We start from the raw sequence: 15,656 nt of genomic DNA, 5'->3' as shown, positions 1-15,656 counted from the left end.
TGTTCAATCACTTGCCTTCATAAATCCTCTAGAGCTGATACCCCTAATTAGCAATTATACTAATAGTATACTCATATGCACAGATATGTTATCTGCTAATGTATACTTATCTATTTCAATGGATATTTATTTTGCAGTGTGGCCAAATGTGCTTTACAAATGCCTATATCTTTATTTAGAAAGAACTAAAAATAACAGGGTTTTTCTACCTGAGTTTGGGCCCCAAGATCTCTCATGAACCCATTATATGTAGAGACTATGGAGATAAGAAAATCTTATACTGGGATCACATAAATGAGTAAATGGATGATGGGTGGTAGGATCTAGGTTTCTCACTACTGAGACATTATAAATAAACAAGGTAGAAGCAGAATGAGCCATGTGGTTCTGGAGTAGAGCCAGAAACATCAGTACGAACATGTATTTGGCTTAAAATGATACAGATAGGTAGAGAAATGATTTTACAAGTCCTAGCACTGTCCACTGAGAGGGCCTAGAAATGATGACATCCCAGGAGCAATGAGCACATCCAATGCCCAAATCTTGGTTTCTATTACCATTCTCTAATAAAAGAAACCAGACCTCCTTGGAGAACTGACTGATTCTAGGACTTAGGCAGGGAATATAAAAGATGAGCCTAGAGAATCTTGCAATGCCATAAAGTAAGGAAGTGCTCAATAAACAAAATGATGGGGGCACATCAAAGGAACACATGACCAGACTGAAAGTGTTCTCAAAGGCCAAAGTTGAAATAATTTAAGCAACAAAATAAATAAGATAGTAGTGAATTATAACCCGTAATATAAAGTTCATATTTGTGAGCCTCTACTTATACAAATAAATTACTGAACAAATAAATAGAGAGGAGTGATGAAACTTCAATGCAGAAGAATTCCAAATAATTTATGTAGATACTACCCCCTCAAGGAAATAAAGCTTTAACTCCTCACACCTTGGGTATGGACTTTACTTACTGACTGCTTTCAACTAAGGAAGTAGAGTGGGGGGAATGCAGTAAATTTACAGTACAGAAAGCTGGTAAACACTAGATAAATCAGATGATTAAGATTAACATCATCATGGACAAGTAATCACGATAGTAATGCATGACAGAAAAATGAAACTAGACCACTCTCTTTCACCATACACAAAGATAAACTCAAAATGGATGAAAGATCTAAATGTGAGACAAGATTCCATCAGAATCCTAGAGGAGAACACAGGCAACACCCTTTTTGAACTCGGCCACAGTAACTTCTTGCAAGATACATCCACGAAGGCAAAAGAAACAAAAGCAAAAATGAACTATTGGGACTTCATCAAGATAAGAAGCTTTTGCACAGCAAAGGATACAGTCGACAAAACTCAAAGACAACCTACAGAATGGGAGAAGATATTTGCAAATGACGTATCAGATAAAGGGCTAGTTTCCAAGATCTATAAAGAACTTATTAAACTCAACAGCAAAGAAACAAACAATCCAATCATGAAATGGGCAAAAGACATGAACAGAAATCTCACAGAGGAAGACATAGACATGGCCAATATGCACATGAGAAAATGCTCCGCATCACTTGCCATCAGGGAAATACAAATCAAAACCACAATGAGATACCACCTCACACCAATGGGAATGGTGAAAATTAACAAGGCAGGAAACCACAAATGTTGGAGAGGATGCGGAGAAAGGGGAACCCTCTTACACTGTTGGTGGGAATGTGAACTGGTGCAGCCACTCTGGAAAACTGTCTGAGGGTTCCTCAAAGAGTTAAAAATAGACCTGCCCTATGAGCCAGCAATTGTACTGCTGGGGATTTACCCCAAAGATTCAGATGCAATGAAACGCCGGGATACCTGCACCCCGATGTTTATAGCAGCAATGTCCACAATAGCCAAACTGTGGAAGGAGCCTCGGTGTCCATTGAAAGATGAGTGGATAAAGAAGATGTGGTCTATGTATACAATGGAATATTACTCAGCCATCAGAAACGACAAATACCCACCATTTGCTTTGATGTGGATGGAACTGGAGGGTATTATGCTGAGTGAAATAAGTCAATCGGAGAAGGATAAACATTATATGTTCTCATTCATGTAGGGAATATAAATAATAGTGAAAGGGAATATAAGGGGAGGGAGAAGAAATGTGTTGGAAATATCAGAAAGGTAGACAGAACATAAAGACTCCTAACTCTGGGAAATGAACTAGGGGTAGTTGAAGGGGAGGAGGGCCGGGGGTGGGGGTGAATGGGTGACGGTCACTGACGGGGGCACTTGAAGGGATGAGCACTGGGTGTTATTCTGTATGTTGGCAAATTGAACACCAATAAAAAATAAATTTATTATTTAAAAAAAAGAAAGAAAAAAATAAAGCATGCCCTTGAAATGAAAAAAAAAAGAGAGAGTAATGCATGATATGATGCAATGTAATAAGAGGTGCACTTGACCTCTGTGCTATTATTTCAAAATCTCATAACCCCAGGCTGATCAGGAGAAAACATAAGAAAACCCTAAATTGAGGGACTTCTATAAAATATCCAACCAATACTCCTCAAAATTGTTAAAGTCATGAAAAAGAAAGAAAATCTGAGAAACTGTCAATCAAGAACAGCCTAAAGGACATGATATCTAAATATAACATGTTTTTTGTGGTAATGGGATCCTGGAATAGAAAGAAAAGACATTAAAGAAAAACCAGTTAAAGTCAAATAAAGTGTGGACTTCGGTTCATTATAATGCACCAATGTTGGTTCCTTAGTTATGACAAATTTTCCACAGTAATGTAAAATGTTAATAACAGTAGAAACTTGGTGAGGAGTATTCTCATACTAACTTTGTAAATTTCCTATAAATCAAAACCTATTCTAAAAGAAAAGCTTACTTAAATTTTTTTAATTTTTATTTTGTTATTTTTTAAAGATTTTCCTTATTTATTCATGAGAAACACAGGGAGAGAGGCAGAGACACAGGCAGAGGGAGAAGCAGGCTCCCTGGGGGGAACCTGATATGGGACTTGATCCCAGGACTCTGGGACCATACCCTGAGCTGAAGGCAGCTGCTCAACCACTGAACCATCCAGGTGTCCCTTATTTAAATTTTTAAAAATGTGAAACCAACTTTCTATTGGTCTCCTAAAATAAGGAGCTCTGACTGAAAGCCATTTTGTTCTAGGACAATCAATACAACAGACCTTCTAATCATGAAAACATAAAGCAAGTGTACATCTTTCGTTCTTAAAGAAGACCTATCCACAGTGAACTTACCAAAATAGCAGGTATGTTAGTTAGAGGGAAAAACCGAGCAGTCTGTTTGGTTAGGTAAACTGGCTGTGCAGTAAGTTTGGCAGATTTATGACTATGCGGACTTTATTTTCCACTTTAGAAAAAACACGCCCGAGTGACTTAAATTATTAGGTGTTCTAGAGTGGTGATGAAAAATTTGAACTGGAAAAGACCTTGGGATGGACATGCAAGCAAGTATTCACAGATTCCCCTGCCAGATATTATGGCATGATAGAATGGTCTAGAAGTGCTGGGTGTCACTGTTTAGGAAATCTGCACATACTTTTACAATACTTAATTTATTCCTATCTGCATAATTGGGAAGAAATATCTCTCCTGCATTTTCATTCAAATTCTTTTCCAAAGCCAAGCAAAATTGTCCCTATCTTTGTGCATGGGTGTTGAAAGCTGAAAAAAAAAAAAAAACCCATGTTGATCAAACCTAAATTTATTGGGTAGCCTTTTGGGGAATAGACAGTCAACAGTCTGATTATATATTCTGAAGGAAACAGTTTGACTAATGTGACCTTTGATAATATTGTAGACTCTAAATTCTAAATCATGAGTTACAAATTTAAATGTCTACTAGGTTCAAGTAGGTCTCATAAAAGCAGAAATCAAGCTTAGAGAGACCCTGTCAAAAGGTGGTAGCCACTATTTAGCACCAATTGACTACTACCTAGAAATATAGACCCAGTGATAATGAAAACTTTTTTTATGATTTTTATTTATTTATTTCAGAGAGAGAGCATGAGTGGGGAAAGGAGCAGTGGGAGAGGGGAAGCAGACTCCCCAATGAGCAGGGAACCCAATGTGGTGCTCTATCCCAGGACCCCAGGATCATGACCTGAGCCAAAGACAGATGCTTAATCAACTGAGCCACCTAGGTGCCCTGAAAACAAAGCAGAAAAGCCATGTTTTTGTTCAGAGGATCTCAATTTTTAAATACTAGTAACCAATTAAAAAGATTTAAATGAGCCAAATTAAATGCAGCTAAAGTATGGACTTGGCCTGCAGGCTATCAATTTGTCATTTCTAGCAACTACATTATTATAAGTCCAGGTTTTGTCGTTATTGAACTTTTTCCAAGACATTGGAAAAATAAATATATATGTTAAAATAAATACATATGTCTCCAGCCTAATGAAAGAAACAAACTTATAAAAGGGTGTTATAGGATAATGATGTAGAAGGGAAATAGGCATAGTCATTTCAGGAAAATAGGGCAGGGGTGCGGGCAAAGTTCTTACTTTTAAAGTTAGTAAATCCTAAAATGTGTTATAAAGAAATTCTAGGATCTAGGGGCACCTGGGTGTCTGAGTGCTTGAGCATCTGCCTTGGGCTCAGGTCATGATCCCAGGGTCCTGGGATTGAGTCTCCCATCAGGCTCCCTGCAGGGAGTCTGCTTCTCCCTCTGCCTAAGTCTCTGCCTCTCTCTGTGTGTCTCTCATGAATAAATATAATTTTTTTAAAAAAGAAAAATTCTAGAATCTGTTTCACTAAAAATTTTATTTCACTTAACAATTCTAATGATAGGCTAGATTGTTTGGACCATCAAGCTCAACTGGGGGCATGGCTAAGTCACACTGAAGGTAAGATGTAGATACCTAGATACAGAGTGCCGGAAACCTAGAGACAAGTTGAAGGGCAATTAGCAAGTTCACAGGTAAGTTCAATGAAAGCCCCAAAGTAATCAGCAATACCAACTACGGAGGGAGGGTCTGATAGAGATGTGGTAGCAACTTTGAGATGTGGCAGCAACTTTGAGATGGCCACTGCCATCTCAGGCAGGAATTAAACTTGATTATCATTACACAAACCAATAGTCTGACATAATTTCCAATGTGACTATTCTAGCTCAAGTCCTCTCCATCAGTTCCTCTGCAAAATGCCTTTCAGCTCTATCTCTCTGCTTTCTACTCTCCCCCCACACTGCTTCCAGTGCCAAATCAATGGCAGGGTGGTTGCCTAAGTGCAGGCAAATATGTGGACAAGTCTATTGAGAGTTTTGTTTTGTTTAAAGATTTTTTTATTAATTTATGTATTTATTTAGAGAGAGTATGAGTGTATGAGTGGTGGGGAGGAGCAGAGGGAGAGGAAGAAGGCTCTCTACCGAGCAGGGAACCCGACATGGTGCCCGATCCCAGGACCCTGAGATCATGACCTGAGCCCAAAGCAGATGCTTAACCAACTGAGCTACCCAGGTGCTCCAAGAGAGTTTAAAACAATACTAAAACTGACAAAAACTTGTTTTCAAATATGAGTCAGTGACAAACCATTCCTCCCACCAAAAAAAAATATTTTCTCACTCTAAGTTCTAAACAATTGTTGTGATTACTATTTTTAAATATTATATACATGAGCTTAAAATTACCACATTTTTGGTTGCATATCCTTTGATAAAACATCTATTAGATGGAAATCAATTCAGAGAACTCCCAATTACACAGTTAGCACCCTGTGTTTATCCAATGAGTAAGTCTGTCATGATTCATTACTGTTCAAGCTCACTTCAGGAGCAGTTTATATCTCCAATCCCTATGCTACTACACATTCTCAAATACAGGCAGTCTTTGCAAGGCATTGTGGGAGTAAAAATAACTACACATGCAGAAATCTTCATGATCACTGTAAAACAATCTTCATAATTGATGGAAAATGTAGGATTCCTTTGTGACTTTTAAATTTTTTGGTTGAAACATTAAAAAAAACTCATTATTATAAATGAATAGGGAAATGAGAAAGTAGTAAAGTTTATTTAGTATACTATAATTTAAAACATTAGAAATATTATGAATTAAAGGTGTTTTCTCCCTTTTTGAAAAAATTAAAAAACCTATCAAGTGTAGTTTGGGAGGATCCCTGGGTGGCTCAGCGGTTTAGCGCCTGCCTTTGGCCCAGGGCATGATCCTGGAGTCCCGGAATCAAGTCCCGTTTCGGGCTCCCTGCATGGAGCCTGCTTCTCCCTCTGACTATGTCTCTGCCTCTCCCTCTCTCTGTGTCTCTCATGAATAAATAAATAAGATCTTTAAAAAAAAAAAAAAAGAGTAGTTTGGTGCTTGCCTTCTTCTTGTTCTAGAACTTTTTCATATGGAAGGAGTATTTGTTCTATGCCTTGACAAATTGTCATATTCCTTTCTAAGTTTGGATAAGCTTCCAATACTCTATCCTTTGCTTGTCATGAAATATCTCCAAGAGTTCCTTTAATGTAAGTTTTTGCTGGTATCACTTCCTCAGGGACATCTTTATGTTTTTCATTACAGCCACTTGTCTCATTAATGTCAGTAAATTCACCTTCACGGAGATTCTCCAGCTACATATCTGGAGTCTCAAATGAGACAGTGTCAACATTCACATGGTCAGGCTACTTCTCCCATAACTCTGTTTAACTTAGATTTGAGTTTCACTTTTGTTATTATTGCTTTTGTTTCTTTGTTGCACTTTCATCTTTGATGGTCAATTTCCTCTTTTTTATCCATTTTTGTAATATGTCATGTGGATTATCATTGGGCAACAAGGATATAACACAACTATACACTTTAGTGTCTGTGCATAAAATGACCAACATATACACAGTGACCAATCACCAAAGACTTTTTAAAAAATGTCTAGGCGGTCACTGACCATAATGCACATTTGTTATCTACATAGTGTCTTGTAGGCTGAACATCTACCAGTGGAAGTTTGTGCTTCATGCAATTATTCACAGTTAATAAACTAAAGTAGTAACTGAAATTGGAACCTTGATGTTGAGGGATTGGTGTTATTTATCTAAGTTGTGGTAACTAAAATTCCTGTCCATCAGAACCATGCAAAGCAATGACTTGGTAGATTCACAATGATAGTACAGTGATTATAAAGATGAATAAACAGGACTTGTGTTACTTCAGTTTTATCATTTTGTAACCAATTGATGTTTTGATTTGTGTTTAACATTTCAAACAATGAAATGAGTGCAAAAAACAGAAGTTGTTTAGTATATGTAAATTTTAGTTCATACTCAAAATATTTTAATAAATTTGAATCTTCAAAATGGAATTTATTCTTTGTAGATACTTAAGTTTTAAAAAACAAAGGAACAAAATATATTCACATTATTATTACTGAAAACAGCTTTGTCATACAGAAAGGAATGAGTTTAAAAATGATGCACTCTGTTCAAATATGCTAGGTACACAATTGGATCTTTCTTAAAGGCAGATATGATCTTGTAATGACTCTGATCCAATTTTTCACTATCTCTTTATCACCTATGTCAGTAATTCTTAACCAGTATCATCTGTGAAAGTTTTCAAAAACACAGATTCCCAGACCGTAATATATATATAGAGAGATTGCAATGCAGATCTACGCTAGGCACTGGGAAACTGTACTCTTAAAGCCATTGGTGATTCACCTAGGTGCTAATCCATCAACCTACATGTTAGATTAAGTTTCTTTGCATGGAAAATAAGGGCCCTTAAAATCTGAAGCTTACTTCTATAGACTCATCTCTGGCTACTAATTTTTTCCCCGCATTTTACAACTTATAACTGCTCATACCTCCTGAATTAGCTATCTATCTTTGTCCATTGTGTCCTAACTCCCATGAATTGTTCTAGTCTCCCAACTCCATGCCTGGGTCCACTTGGAAAATCTTATTTCTGTTTAAGAGTTAACTCAAAGCTCAGGTGTTTTAGGCACCACCCCTTCTGTATACTTCCACTGTAGCAATTATAACACACACTGCAGTGAATGATTAGTTCTGTGACAAGCTTCTTAAAGTAGGACATGTCTTTTTACATCTATGTATCTCCAGCATTCAGCCCATTACCCAGTTCTTTCATACCCAGATATATCTGGTAGGAACACTTTCCACTTCAAGTAACAGAAAGATGGCAGAGATTTGTAATTCTTATATAATAAATCTTGAAGGAAATGATGATTGGTGAGGATACATCAGCTCAACAACTTAAAGCTTGTCTTCTCTGTGATTCTCCAAGACTTTCCCTCATACTTGGAACCTCATAGTTGCAAGGTGATGATTGAAGCTCAACACATCACAGCCATAGGAAGGAGAAGAGGACTGTGCCAGTTGTCTATGTATTCTTTAATCAAGAAAGCAACACTTTCCAGGAATTCCTCAGCTAACTTCCAGCGACGCCTCATTTGCTAGAACTGGGTCACACGACCACCACTAGCTACAAAGGAGGCTGAGAAAGCACATAGGATTGGTGTGAAAAAGAATTAGTTTAATTAATATATAACCAATCATGACCCATGGCCTCAGATGGTAGGTACATCATTGGTCTGAATAAAATTATAATTCTGTTAATAAAGAAGAGAAAGGAATGGATATTGAACATAACACTGTCAGTATCTGCCAAAGTAGATATTCTATGATTGTTATAAGTATAAATGAGAGAATAAATAAATGTGTGAAAGAATAAATGATTAACTTTCAAGATAAAGATAGGCTTTATAAAGATAATTCTGACAATTGATTAGAGTGAACAAGCCAAGGGTACCTACCAATGCAGAATGATACCAGTAATAGAAAACTCAACTCCTACACTTTTAGGCAAAGACAAAATAAAGGACTTGTGTGTCTCTGTGTAGCTTTCCTCATTGACAGAGCATTAGACAGCTCCAGGCTTACAACTTCACAGCTTCAAGTTCAAGGGGGTAAAGCACCACAGAAGCCAGAAAAGAAAGGAGTGAGTCCATGGTCAGGCTAGCATTGTATGGCCACCCTGGCCCAGCAGTCCCATCCATTACTGATGGGCTGAGTCAGGGGAGGATAAAGAAAATCAGGAGCTATTACCAGCAGAAGGAAGGACAGATGATCAGCAGGCAAAAATAATGGAACCCAAAAATAAGGACTGAGCATTCTCAGAAGTGAGAATGAGAGGTTAGCAAAGATGGGTGGGACCAAACAATCTCTGAAAGCCAACATGATTTGACTGTCACCACCCTCCAAGCATCACCACCATACCACTTGGTAAGGGAAATTGGCAGTTCATCTTAGTCTAACTTTCCCTCTGTGATTAGATTTACAACCTAGGAGTAAGTAAGAGGACAGGTTAAATCAATGCTTCTCAAACTTTCCCATCAAAATATCCCCAACAGCCATAGAAAGTGGGAACTCTGGAATTTGGGATGGGTGGTGGAATAGGAGGCTAGCTGCATATTTTGGAGCAGTCTGCTGCACAACTAAAATGTATTTGAAGTCTTGTGCTTTTTCTTAAAAATGTTGATTAACTTAATGTGAGATGAGTACTGGGTGCTATACTATATGTTGGTAAATGTAACTTAAATAAAAAGAAAAATTAAAAAATGTTTATTAACTTCAAATTTTATTCCATAGAATATCTATGTAATTTTTAAATGTTTTCAATTACTAGCCACGTAAAATTTCCTCAAGTTTTTTCAAACAAAATCACATTGTTTTCAACTCTATTATTCTCAGGAAGCTGCTTCTGGCAATGACATCATCTATTAAAGCTCTCATTAGCATTTTGAATGATAACTGCCATCTATTTAGTAACTACTACATTCCAAGTAATTTTATACATTTTCTCATTTAATCCTCTAAAGAATTCTGAAAAGCAACTATCATTATTCCCAAACAAATGAAGGAAGTAAAAGTTACAGAAGGCCACACTAATTCCCTTCAAAAGTTACACAGCCACATATCAGGACTGAAACGCAGAACTCTCTGGCTTTAAATTCATGTCTTTTCCAACATGTTTCCCTTCCTCTGCTTTCACATTGCTTCTTTATGTTCCAGGAATGTCAACCTCCACTATGAAACAATCCACAAATTCAAACAGAAAACAAAATAACTAATGTCACTATCCACATGCGGAGGTCTCCAGTACCAAGGTAGTATGAAGAAAGAAGAGCAGGAGCCCTGGGATCAGGAGGCTAAGTTCTCTTGTCAACTTCACCTGGAGCAAAATGTGGAGTTTAGAAAAGTCTCTCGCCTGTCTGGACCTGAGCACCTTCACCTGTGAAATGAGAGCAGGATTTGGTCACATTTGTAGTCCTCCCCAGCTCTAGCAAGCTATCATTTTAACATCAATTCCTCAGGACTCAGTTGCTTAAGTGTAGACTAAGCCTCATATGGCTATTGAATGTAACATGCCCTCTAAAAGAGACTAGGAAATCCAATTGTAGACACACACTCAAAAGAAGTTTCCGGTTGAATGCTAACTCTAACTTCTAAGAAAGTAATAAGGATGATGGTAACTGCTACTTGTTATCAATCATGTACTTCTAGTACATGATTCATCATGTACTTCCAAGAAAGTAATAAGGATGATGGTAACTGCTACTTGTTATCAATCATAGTACTTCTAGAAGAATATCAACTATTCTTCTAGAAGTACTATCTCATTTAACCTCCACAACGCCATGAAGTAAGTCCCACTATTATTCCCATTTTATAGATGAAGAAACTAAATCACAGAAAGCTTAAGTAATTGCCCAAGATCAAATGTATTATGTATGGCAAGTCTACCAGCAAATACAGCTGGTTAGGCTCCACAGTCTGGAGTGGCCTTCCTCCAGAAAAACTGCCTCCCTCCTCACCAGGCTGTTCTCATTGAGAAATCTGTACTTGAAAAGCTTCTTGGGAAAGAAAATAAAATCTCATCACTAATGCTGTGCCATGGATTAAACTTAAAATGCAGAGTGTTTTACCATGCCAGCAGAGGCATACCAGAGTTACAACAGTGTCTGGTTTTCCAGTTGGCTTTGTTAACCTTGGAGTCTCTGTAGGTTTCAATGGTCATTGGGGAGAGAACGATTGCCCCAGTAGGAAGGAGTCTGATTGGAACCAGGAGGCAAATACCTTATACGGAAGGATTCACTGCATTACGACCATTTAAAAGCTGATGATACAACAGAATTACCATTATGACTTATCCACACCAGTTAGACATGCGTAATCATTAGTTCTCAAGCTGAAGTAGAACATACTAAACTTACTTGACATTCTTTCTCTAGCGCTTCCCAAACTCATTTGAACACATAATCATTTGTTTTCATTGAGCCTCTTTTGAGACCATTGTCCCAATTGAGACATTGGGACAGAACACATTTGGAAAATTCTGCTCAATAGAATACAGCAAAGACCACAAAAAAGAAACGAATGCAATAAAGAGTCCTCAACTTCTCATACTATCCATCCAGAGGGCCCTGCAGCCCCAGACAGCTGGAGCACACGGGAGAAGGCAGTTCCTCACTCTTCATTACTCCCACCAGGGGCAGAACAGAAATGCCTCCATCAAGATAGAAAAGTACTTGCTGCTTTTAATTGAGCATTTATTACAGATAAGACACTATGAAAAGCACTTCACATACTTAAAATTTTTAAGTTTGAACATCTGTATCATTTATAAATGTACAAAGGATAACTTTTGGAAATAGATTACTTGCCGGTAATCAATGTAGCTCCAAAAAGATGTTTCTTAAGTAGAATTCGTTAATTAAAATTTTCAGGGATCCCTGGGTGGCTCAGTGGTTTAGCATCTGCCTTTGGCCCAGGGCATGATCCTGGAGTCCCGAGATCAAGTTCTATGTCAGACTCCCTGCATGGAGTCTGCTTCTCCCTCTGCCTATGTCTCTGCCTCTGTGTGTGTGTGTGTCTTTCATGAGTGGATAAAAAAAAATCTTAAAAAAAAATAAAATAAAATTTTCAGGGAGGCAGTCAGTGACTGATATGAGGCAATGTCCTTAACAGGTTCTGCTTAATAGAATTTTTGCAAACATCCTATCCAGAAAAAGAACTTTCTATCATCAATTTTTATCTTTCTTTTCATAGTAATTTCAGGCTTCAAACATACAACCCATTTTTTTGCCACTGAATTCTCTAAGAACCTCTATCGAGAAGGAAATCTTGATTAGATAAGTGAACCTCAGATATTTGTAGTCCTAGGAAGAAATGGTTCCAAAAAAGAGGGTAAATGAAAGATGGTTGCTTTAAGAAATGAACAAAGAACGAAGATAGGTTCCCAGCTACAAGACGCACACTGAAAGAAATAGCTGGCTTCGGAATGTTAATGCCATCACTGCAAATTAGTTTTAATATAAGTAATTAATCAATTTTTGTCAGTTTTTGCAATACATTATGAACATTCTGTGTGAGGTCCGTCCTTCACTGTACTACTTCAAGTTTAAAAGCCTGAGGCTTTTAGAACTTGCCTTATGACATTGGCAAGGACCTTTTTATAGACTAATTAACATGCCAAGAATTTCAAGCCAACAAAAGATACAATGGTACCCTTTTCCAGTTTTCAAGAACTTTTTCATGCCCACTTTAAGCACCTTTTACACTTTGGCTCTCTCTGCTTGGATACCATCCCACTCACTGGAAGGACTGGCTTTAAATTTCACCTTGAGTGCCATCCCTCCCAGGACCCGTGATGAGGGGAAATAATGACATCACATTATGCAAGTTTCCTTTGGTAACCTCTCCTTCTAGAGCCTTTGTGTGGAATTAGCAGAAAAATATAAATCCATACTGAATGAGATTAAATTTAAGTCTCTAAGCAAAAGCACCGCATTGGATCAGAGCAAATGTAACAGATCTCAGCATGGACTCCTTTGGCACTCCAGTCCCCAAGAGGAGCACACACTGCCGGCCACATTGTCCACACAAGGATTTGGGGGATCTGGAACGATGGGTTCTGGATTTAAATTACTGTTGCTACTGAACTGCTACCTCTTCTATTAAAGTTTAAATTACCAACATACTAATACAAAAGAACCCATACTCATAAGCTCTAACTTGCTGGAAGGGATGTTTACAAACAAGATTTCCTATTTCTTGAACCTAACTTAGTTGCTAGGGCAGATTCTCACCCAGGTGGAGAACTGTAAATTTATTATTATTTCCATTATACATATAAATGTACCATTATGGAATATAAAGAAAAATAGAGGTAAAAGTATCATCATATGTAATATACCAGTATTAACATTTTCAAGTAATACTGATATTATTCCAAGTAATTTCTTTTGATCTTTCTTCTCCTATGACGTGCATTTTATTATCATGCTCCCATGGAGAAGGAACACAGGTGAAACTATAAGTGAATTTTGACCAAATATATTTACTAACTATGCCAGGCTGAAGACAATCTCTCAGCCATCCTCTGAGAGCTAACTCGAATGACAGCCACCATGTCACCCCACTAATGAGGAAATAGGACTCAGGGCTCAAGGGCTGCACACTTTCTGATTTTCCTCATAGTGAAGCAAGGCAGACAGAGGGAGTGAGGATTATTCATCAGAGAAAAGTGAAGCTAAACCATCAGCCCACTCTCTATCCTCTGCTTCTCCAGCATTACCCACTCTCCCCCATTCTTTGCTCAGAGACAGTCCCCCTTTCCTCACTAGGGTGGTCTACCTTCTCAGTTGAGCACTCCTCAGCTCCCCTGGAGGGCACTCCCGGAGGCCTCACAGGGCTTCAAAGCCAGCTACTAAATTGGCTAACCCTCTGTCCTTATGGTTTGCCCAGGCATGTCTCCCAAGGCCACTGTGTCAATGAGAAGCTCTAGGATTACTCTGTACAAGTGAATTCTAAAATCCTTCCTTGCTTCACAGCAATCTCACAGAGATTTATCTTGTCAAAAAGAAGAAAATGCAAACCTTTCTGCTGTCACTGAGGTACTCCAAGTGTGACTGCCTTTACTGCACTTCTCAAAAACGAGGCTCTGCATCCAAAACAAAATTTCAGTCATAATATGGGCTTTAACATGAAATGGGTGGAAATCCTTCAAAAGAGTAACTTAACAATGAACTGGGTGAACATGAACAAGCAAGCATTCAGTACCTGAAAGGAAAAATCTAAATGATGAATAAATATGGGAAAAAATAGGTTCAAGTTCATTAATAATCCAAGGTATGCCAAACAAAGCATAGATGTTTTTGCTTATCTAACTAAAAAGGATTTTTTAAATTATATATGCAGTGTCAGTGTTGGCTGGCATGTGGAAAAACCTGCTAGTCATATCTCCCACTACTGGTGGGAGAAGATTGATAAAAACAATTTCCCAAATACAATTTGGAAATTTGTATTGAGAGCAAAAACCCACAAAATCTCTGACCCACCAATTCTACTTGGGACCCAAAGGATGTAACTAGTAATATTTATAAAGATTTATATTTTCACATTTGATAATAACTGGAAAAATATTCAACAATAAAGTAGTAAAAATATATGGCTTAGTTACTCAGCAGAATGCTCTGCAGCCATGAATAAGAAGCTGTTGGAAAAGGTTTGCAAACGTGGAAAAAGTAGGAAAAGGTTTGCAAACATGGAAAAAAGAGAATTATAAAACAACACATAAAACACAATACTATTTTTGTGGGAAAATACAGTTGTAGAAACACAAACACTTAGGAAAGGGTCTAGAGAGGAGTCAATAGTGGTTATCTTGAAGTACAGTGCGATGGAGTCAAGACTAGCAGAGTGGCATGTAGTTAAGGGTGAGAGTATGAGATATACTTGGTCCATATTCTAACTCTGCCACTGTAGAAACTGTGGTAACTTGCTTTAGATTCCTTATCTATAAAATGGGGATAATGCTCCTTCTTAGGGTTTGGGAAAGGATTAAATACAATGATGCTAGTAAAGTATATAGCACAATACCTGATACAAATAAATACTAATTGAAAAAATTATAAATTTTTTATCTGCAATTTCCAACTTTCTACAATGGATATGTATTACTTTTATAATTAAAGTCATTCCAAAAAACTATAAGCAACTACAGAATTCCAACTAATGATATAGATGCTTAAGTACTTAAGAGGGCAGTAAACTCATATCCAGAATTATTCTGAAGTGTATCAAAAAATAAGATGGATTGGGACGCCTGGGTGGCTCAGTGGTTGAACATTTGCCTTTGGCTCAGGGCGTGATCCTGGGGTTCTGGGATCGAGTCCCACATTGGGCTCCTTGCTAGGAGCCTGCTTCTCCCTCTGCCTGTGTCTCTGCCTCTTTCTGTGTCTTTCATGAATAAATAAATATATAAATAAATTTTAAAAATCTTTAAAAAATAAGATGGATGGATGATAGGTATACAAATGTTTATTATAAAATTTTTTCAGCCTTGATATATGTTTGAAAATATTTATAGTGAAATGTTGAGAAATGGTTATTTCATTTAAAATTACCTTTTTCTTTATATAAGTAAAGCATACTCATTTTAACACAGCATATAATAAAGATATATTTAAAGAAAAAATAGTCTTCCTAACAGTCTTCATCAATTTCACTGTCCTCAAAAGGTATTTTTTTTTGTATCCTTCTACATTGTTATGCTCATAAATGTAAAGGAAGTTTTTTTTACAAGATCATAGTGTACACAATACTTGGCAACCAGT

At 37.4% G+C, this 15,656-nt stretch overlaps 2 long non-coding RNA genes across 2 annotated transcripts in view; one reads left to right on the top strand and one right to left on the bottom strand.

Moving 5' to 3' along the window:
- LOC140636705 (uncharacterized) overlaps positions 1-15,421 on the top strand; it is a 169,532-nt gene extending 154,111 nt beyond the window's left edge. The window contains exon 4 of the long non-coding RNA XR_012033912.1: positions 10,051-15,421. This is a non-coding gene — a long non-coding RNA (uncharacterized lncRNA). The remainder of the gene's footprint in view (positions 1-10,050) is intronic.
- The window catches only part of LOC140636706 (uncharacterized), a 97,066-nt gene that overhangs the window by 1,969 nt on the left and 79,441 nt on the right, over positions 1-15,656 (bottom strand). The gene's annotated exons all lie outside the window — the stretch shown is intronic.

Source organism: Canis lupus, chromosome 7, assembly GCF_048164855.1.
Source record: "Canis lupus baileyi chromosome 7, mCanLup2.hap1, whole genome shotgun sequence".
NCBI classification, from domain to species: domain Eukaryota; kingdom Metazoa; phylum Chordata; class Mammalia; order Carnivora; family Canidae; genus Canis; species Canis lupus.
This window is presented reverse-complemented; position numbering and strand designations above follow the sequence as displayed.